Source organism: Sturnira hondurensis, unplaced genomic scaffold, assembly GCF_014824575.4.
Source record: "Sturnira hondurensis isolate 20B ecotype Veracruz unplaced genomic scaffold, ASM1482457v3 Scaffold0023441, whole genome shotgun sequence".
Lineage (NCBI taxonomy): Eukaryota > Metazoa > Chordata > Mammalia > Chiroptera > Phyllostomidae > Sturnira > Sturnira hondurensis.
Genome location: NW_028096072.1, coordinates 201,121 through 208,818, shown reverse-complemented (window position 1 = coordinate 208,818; position 7,698 = coordinate 201,121). Strand labels below are relative to the sequence as shown.

Sequence of the window (7,698 nt, the reverse complement as noted above, 5' to 3'; positions counted from 1 at the left end):
TCTTACATTATCCTGTCTCAACAACATTTTTTAAAAGATTTTATTTATTTATTTTTAGAGAGGGGAAGGGAAGGAGAAAAAGAGAGAGATAAACCCCAATGTGTGGTTGCCTCTCACACACCCCGCACAGGGTACCTGGCCCTCAACCCAGGCCTCTGCCCTGACCAGCAATTGAACTGGTGACCCTTTGGTTCACAAGCAGACACTCAATCCAATGAGCCACGCTAGCCAGGGTGCAACAACACTTTAAGTGTCAGGAAAAGCCAAAGCAGCACCTCTCTCACCCATTGCTATTATCACCTTTTCCTTTCCCCACCAAAAGAGTCAGGTATAACCTGACTGAACCTGAAGCTAATCTGAGCTTGGTTCCTGGGGGGTGATAGGGAGTAACACTGGAGGAGGCAGTTAAGACAGGAAGCTAGTCTCTCCTGGTTCCTCCAGAACTGTGCATGAGAAGAAGCATCACCACATCAGATGGTAGGCAAAGGGGTGAACTTGGCATTCAGAATAATGTTAATATGTAATGTAATATAGGGAGATGGTATAAAGTCGGGGTTACCCTGTGTTAGGTGCACAGTCACCATTGGTTCATCTGCCAGAATTTTAGGAAGGATCAGTTCATTATCAGGGCCTTGTTTGGGGTGGCAGTGAGGGAGTGATTTATTCTGATATCAAGAGCCCAGACCTATGTTTGAGCACCATGGCTGAGGGTGGCTGAAGGTTAAAAGTCCCTTTAGGGGCTCAAAACCATGGATACAAAAGGGTAGGTGAAGAACATGAGCTTGTCTTTTCCATAGACTAGCCCAGACTCAAGCCAGCCTACTTTGACAGCCTTTCATTTTATTCATAAATGAGTAGTTACAGAGGAGAACCTAGGGCTCATATTTTCCTATGGCAGCTCCCTTTGCTTAATTAAGCAAAGGGAATCATAACACTATCATATAAAGCTGAAAGTCACCACAGGGAACTCTGTTATTTTTGATGTGAGGCTGTCTTTAAATACAAACAAAACCAAGCAGTCTCTCCATGGGCTGCATGGCACAGGAAACAGGAAGTTAACATCCAGGAGCAAACTCAGGCTGCACAGTCAGGAAAACCCGAGTGTGAGTCCTGGCTACACTGTTTGGCAGCAGGAGCCCGGGCAAGTTTCTTCATATCTTTGACCTAGCTTCTTCCTTTATAAATGTGGGACCGTGCCTATCTCACAGGATGCCTGGAAGATGAACTACAGGGCAGGGCAAAAGTAGGCTTTCAGCTGAGAGCACACAAAATGTAGTTTACTCTTGTATTATTTTTATCAATTATGTATTACTGCCCATGTGAACAACTGTACCTACTTTTGTCCTACCCTGTATTTATAAAGATCTAAAAACTGCACATATCACTCAGTAGGCCTTTGATAATGGTACCTATTTTATGTTTGCAAGGGTATTAAACACAGCAACGTTTTCAGGTCTAAATAAGCCTGTCAGGATAATGGAAAGCAAAATTAATCCACAGCTGCTTAGAACACAGATTGTAAGGACAGTATGAATCACAAAAGACCATCCAAATTATTTCTGCCTAACAGGGAAGGAACCGCGTGTGTGGCAATAGAATGAAAACTGAAAAAAGCTGTCTCTTGAATTTTATTTTTCTCGAAATATTTCATTTTTTATAAAAAAGTTAATCTTTTTCAAAATCATTGAAGGAGTTTGTTGAGGAAAACCAGAAATGTATGTATTTTTAGGCCACTGGACATGAAACAAGCATTATCTTTCAAAAACCACAGAAAAGGTGTTGGTCTTTTACCGATATGACCTAGCAAAGGGCCCCTCAGTTGCTGGAAAACCTCAAAAACAGCAAACACTGCTGAGACACAATGAGTTACCCTGACACTGGCTGCAGCTACCTATTTTGCTATAAGGGAGGAGGAAGGGAGTGAAGGAGGAGTATGGAATCGGGGATCAGGCCATTCCCACTTCTTATACTTCTGCTCCAAACTCCAAAGGCAATGATTACACTGAAGTCACTCCCAGGAATAGTAAAGGATCCTCATTGGGGATAATCACAATGCATGAAGAAGAATACTTATTTTAATTTTTAAGGCAGCAGGAATAAATTTCATTGCCAGATTTTGTTAGTGTCCATTCTGAAACATTGGTGGAACACTCCCTGGCTCTCGTATAGTTCAATGACTGGCTTTGCCATGTCCTTGTACTGTCTCAGCCTGGCAGCAACTGCTTCAGGTTTATCATCCTCCTGCTGGACCAATGGTTCATCAGTGACATCATCAACCCCATGTACATTAGGTGGGTTAAAATCCAGGTTATATACCCTCCTAGGAGGGTGAATCCAACAGTGGCTAAGGTGATCTTTGAGTGTTTGAAATGGAATGTTCAAAGTTATCACTAGATCCAGGTCACTGATTCAGTCCAAGGCTTTAGCCTGAACTAATGTCCTAGGAAAACTGTCTAGGAGCCAGTGCTGATCACACCTATTTTCCAGCTCTGACATCATTAGGCGTGTGATCACATAATCTGGAACCAAAACACCTTTCTCTATGTACTGCTTTGCCATATCACCAACTTCTATATTGGCTTTGATGTTCTCCTGCAACAAGCAGCTGCTGGAGAGATGGTGGAGGCCAAAGTTCTAGGTGATCTTCTGGCACATGGTGCCTTTGCCTGACCAGGGCAGCAGGACTTTGGAAGCCATTGCTTGTGTGAGGAGAGGGCCGATCACATGGGCAACCCAGGCAGAGGCCTTCGTGAAGCCCTTTGTTTCTTTGGCCCCTGCTTCTAACATCCTCCATTAGCTCCGGGACTCTCCAGCTGTCTTTTTAACTTACAAAAAATTTTATCTGTGCTCCTCCTAGAAACTTTTAATTTCAAAATCAATATATGCTTCCCATTCATTCAGTTCAGTTTTAGAGCTGGCATTTTCTAATTTTGTATGCAAAAAATTTAGGCACTAAAAGAAAACTGCATTTTGGCCACTTTAAATTGATATAATTTCTAGTTAAATCTTCCCATTTCTGTAATGCAATGACTTGCAAGTTGTTCTCACATTAAAAGACGAGTAATTAGTGTTAAAACCTGCTGTGATCACAAGTAATACATGCATATTAATTAACAAATAGTTACAACCAACATCAACCAGTGGGAGATGGTAACTCTAAGACTTGTATACAGTCTGCGCGGACAAAAAGTCCAGCCATTGTTAATAAAACAAGAGCGGTTTGTATGACATTGATGTAACTTGGCAGCCAAGGAGAGTGGACTGGAATGCACATACTTCACTATACTACTCAGTGGAGTCAGTAGATGCCATTGAGTGACATGTGTACTGTGTGGCCATGGCATTCAAAATGACTGAGTGGGAAGAGCCAGAAATCTGCATCAAATTTTATATTACCCCTGAAGGTTCCTCCATGGAAACTATTTGTATGATTCAGGAGGCCACAGCTATGGCCAACTGGTGATTGGCAGCTTTATCACAACAACGTGCCCGCTCATGCATCATGTCTGGTGCGGAGTTTTGTGGCAAAACATCATATCACCCAGGTAATTCAATCCCACTATAGCCCAGAAGTCCGAGACTTCTAGCTTTCCCCAAAACTAAAATCATCATTAAAAGGGAAGAGATTTCAGACCATTGATGAGATTCAGGAAAATACAATGGGGCAGCTGATGGTGACTGAGAAAACTGTGTGAGGACCTGTTACAGAACCAGCCAGTGGTGTTCTGGAATAGCTGTGGGGTTTGATTGCACACCACCAAGAAGTATGACTCCAATGCAGGAGTTTGGTGAAGAAGGAAGTGGGTTGTTTATTTAAAGGCTATACAGATTTAGAATAATGGCAAATTTCTGCCAGTAAGTCCATTCCCTTTAAAAGCAGGCCAGAACACATAGTCCTACTGCCCTCTGTGAAACCAGGCCAGTTTCAGGACATACCACTCACAGGTACTGTCTTTCAGAAGAACAGAAGTCTGCAGCTCAGCATTCCCGGTCACAGTTCAGCTCCAAGCATCTCTCGTGTCTCCCACAGTACCAATCTTTGCAGCATGACTTCTTTTTCAGGCAGACCTCCCTGGCAGACTTCCCTGGCAGACCTCCTCATGATGCCTTCTCTGCAAAATTCTGTGTGCTCATCCTCTGACCTTGTGTCTCTCTTTCTGATCTTCAGCCTGCCATAATTTTGAATGCTTGGTTCAGAATTTCCTATGTGATCTCAGATCTGGCCCTTCCTATGGTGCGTTAGTGTCTACCATTTCTGCCAGTTCCCCAGTGTCTTTGACCCTCTTTTGGCTGCCATCTTTATTCAGGACAAGAGGTCACAGTGACACATAGCATCCAGGGTAAGCATCTACCTCTGCCTCTGCCCCTCACTTCCACCCTGGCTATGTCACAACAAGTCCCTGAATGTTGTCACAGTCAGATACACAAATGACACTGGGCTGCGGCCCTCTTCCCTTCAGGAAGGCATGGCTATTAACTTCCTTTGTTATGCAACATATCTTAACAGCTATACCTCCCCTCTGTGGTCAACCCTGCCCACCCCAATCCTGCATGAAGACAGGACTGTAGGAGTGTTCCCCTATTATCAGGGGACCCATGCCCTGCACCCTGTTACAGTCCCAAGTGCCTACTTTGAAGGGGACTGAGGTGTCATTGTCTTATGTACAATGCTTCTTCTGTCTTCTTCAATGAATGTCTCTGTTTTTCATATTACATGGCTGGATACCTAATGGACAGACCTCGTATACTTGAGGTGGTATTTACCTTCTTGAAATCATACTTAGAATTTCCTTGAATTCCTTATGTAAAATTTCTGTATACTATTTTCTTTTTTTAAAAGATTTTATGTATTTATTTATCTTTAGAGGGGAAGGAGAGAGGGAGAGAAACATCAATGTATGGTTGCCTTTTGTGCGTCCCCTGCTGGGAGTTGGCCTGCAGGGAACTGGCCTGCAACCCAGGCATGTGCCCTGACTTGGAATCAAACCGCGATCCTCTGGTTCGCAGGTCTCCGCTCAATCCATATACTATTTTCTACATCAAATGCATCACCTATTATTTAATTTTCAAATCATATTTATATACAGGTAACATGATAAAAGTTAAGTAGTAAATACTAGCATTGAATGAAAAGAGAAACACTTGATTTTAAATTCCTCAACCATCTCCAATCTAATTACCAACCCCAAACTGCCCCACACTGTTCCTTCTGGTTCTGAGACAACTACTTTCAACTTTTATCTCCTCTTTCCCCATGCCACTTCGGTCAAACACACCTGCTGGGGGCCCAGGGAAAAATAGGAAATTCAATGCACTGATTCTCCAGCAGATACCAGAGGTCATGCAGTGCCTCCTCTGGTTCTGAGTTAGTTGAGGCTGGATTGCAGACTGCTGAGAAGCTGGCAATCACATGAGGCCAGCTGACCAATCCCAGGCAGAGACTGCAACGGAGCACTGGTGTCCACGGTGTCCAGTTTCTCGTGGACCTTTTGGCACCATGGCTCCCTAATAGTGCTTCAAGAAGGGGCAGAAGCTGCCCTGCTGGTGGCTCGTGTGTCTCAGTGGATTGAGTGCCGTCCTGTGAACCAAATGCTCACCTGTTGGATTCCCAGTCAGGGCACCTGCCTGCATTGAGGCATGCTCCCAATAGGGGGTGTGTGAGAGGCAACCATATATTGCAGTTTCCCTCTTTTTCTTTCTCCTTCTCTTCTCCTCCCTCTAAAAATAAGGAGCAGAAGGAATTAACAGCAAGACCAAAGAATGAAGTAGTCCCTGGCCTTGGCAACCCCTGTGGGAACAGCAATGGAGATGTCAACACCAAGGTATCCACAGTCACCAGTGACCTGAGGACCCGAGGTCATGCTCCATGCACTGCTTGTGGGAAACGGCATTCTGAGCTCCAGGGCGGTCTGAGTTGCCACACAGAGGTGAGCTGCGTGGGGCCTGAGACGGCCCAAGGGCTCCAGACCGCACATACTGGTAGCACAGCCTCCGCAGGGCAAGCCACAAGGGGCGCTGTCCAGGGAGCGGGAGTCCAACCCATGCCACGGGTCCCACGAAGGGCTGGGCAGTAGCAGCTCTGTCCCAAGAAGGCGGCCCAGGCTCACAAGCTCCCATAGTGGTGTCTGTTTCCAGAGGCACCCACATCTCAGAGCTCCATACCTTTGCTGCCATCCTTTCAAAGGGCTCAACTCAGCAGCCATGGCCATGCACTTTGGGCTTCTCTGGGGAGTCTGGCTTCCCAGCCGAGCCCAGACCTCCAAGACTCCCTGACCTGCCCCCAGGCCTTCTCCTGTGAAGTCACGCCACCCTTCATAGACCCGCAGTCCTCCACTGTGTATATGCGCCAGGCCCTGCATCCCACCTGCAAAGTGCGACTGCATCTACAGCTATATCTGCACGAAGCCGCTCATCCGGCTCTTGCTGTGCACATGGTGCTGTCCGGAACCATTCATCAAGATCGGGTACCGCTCTTCACAGCCAGGGATCTGCACCAAATCCTGCTCACTGCTACTCAGCATCCACTCAAGGCCCGGCTTGCTATACCTGAGCATGTGCTCCTCCTTTCTACACCCCACAGTGGACTCCTATGCTCTGCTTCTGTGCTAAGCCCAGCTTCCCATATCTCAACATTTGGACCAGGCCTTGCCCTCTGAAGCCAGGCATCCAGGCCAAGCCCTGCCCTCCTAACACACTTCAGCACAATAAGCCTGGCCCTCACTAGCAGCACACTATTTCCGGATTTTGTCCTCAGGGGCCACGGCATTAAGACAAGGTCTACCTCTGGTAGCCTACACTCTCTCCGTGAACCTGTTGACCAAAGGCCTCCTTCCCCTGGGCTCTCCTCAAGGAAACCTTTTTCTTTCAGAACACATCAAAATCAAGCTCCTGATCTCAGGGTACCAAGCCTTTCTTCTCAGCCCCACTGGGGTGCAGTCCGCATGCATGCCTCCTCACCCTCACCTCCTGGTCGCCTCTATCCTTTCCCTGGCTGGTTTGTGGAGAATTACTCCTCCTCCTCCTCCTCCTCCTGCCCCTCCCCCCCACCCGCCCGCCCCTCTGCCAATGGGGTGACTGACGAGGGCCCCTCATCTCCCCACACTGACCTTTCTGGCCACAGCTCCTCCTCCTCTTCCCCTACTTTTCTTGGCCTGGCCTCCATCACCACTCCTAGCCCTGCTAGCCTTAGAAGAGCCTTCTTCCTGGAGGTTGATGCTCTGAGCCCTGCCCCTCCAGGAGAGCAGGCTGAAACAGAGAGCAACCCTGCCCCCCCTACTGGTCCTGAGCTTTGACCCTCCATTTGCATCCTCTTCAGACCTCAGAGGAATCAGCCTCCCCCCACTGCGCTGAATGGGCTGCCTGCTCTGAGGTCACCTGTGAGGTTTGGCACAGCTCTCTTTTAGCCTGCGACCAAGCTCAAGAGTTTTGAAGCCTCCTCCTCCCCCAGACTCCACCACCCAGCACTCACCTGCTGTTGGCCCTTGACTCCAGGCCCTCTTCTCCCTCAAAAAGGCCCGGCTTTGACCCTGAGATGAAATTCCCCCTTTCCAGGTTGCCTCTTGCACGATGAATTTTTGACGGATGAAATAAAAATGCTGCCTTTATTCTCTTCATGCGTTATGGGTTTTGACTGAGGGGAAAGGGCTTGTGGTTTGTCCTTATCCACTTAATTTGGGGATGTGGGGGATGAGTTGTAAT

The 7,698-nt window shown here is 47.1% G+C and overlaps 1 pseudogene; it reads right to left on the bottom strand.

Annotated features, from left to right (window-relative positions):
- Positions 1 to 2,103: 2,103 nt before the first annotated feature.
- LOC118981046 (adenylate kinase 4, mitochondrial-like) lies at positions 2,104 to 2,897 on the bottom strand (annotated as a pseudogene).
- Between the last annotated feature and the right edge of the window lie 4,801 nt (positions 2,898 to 7,698).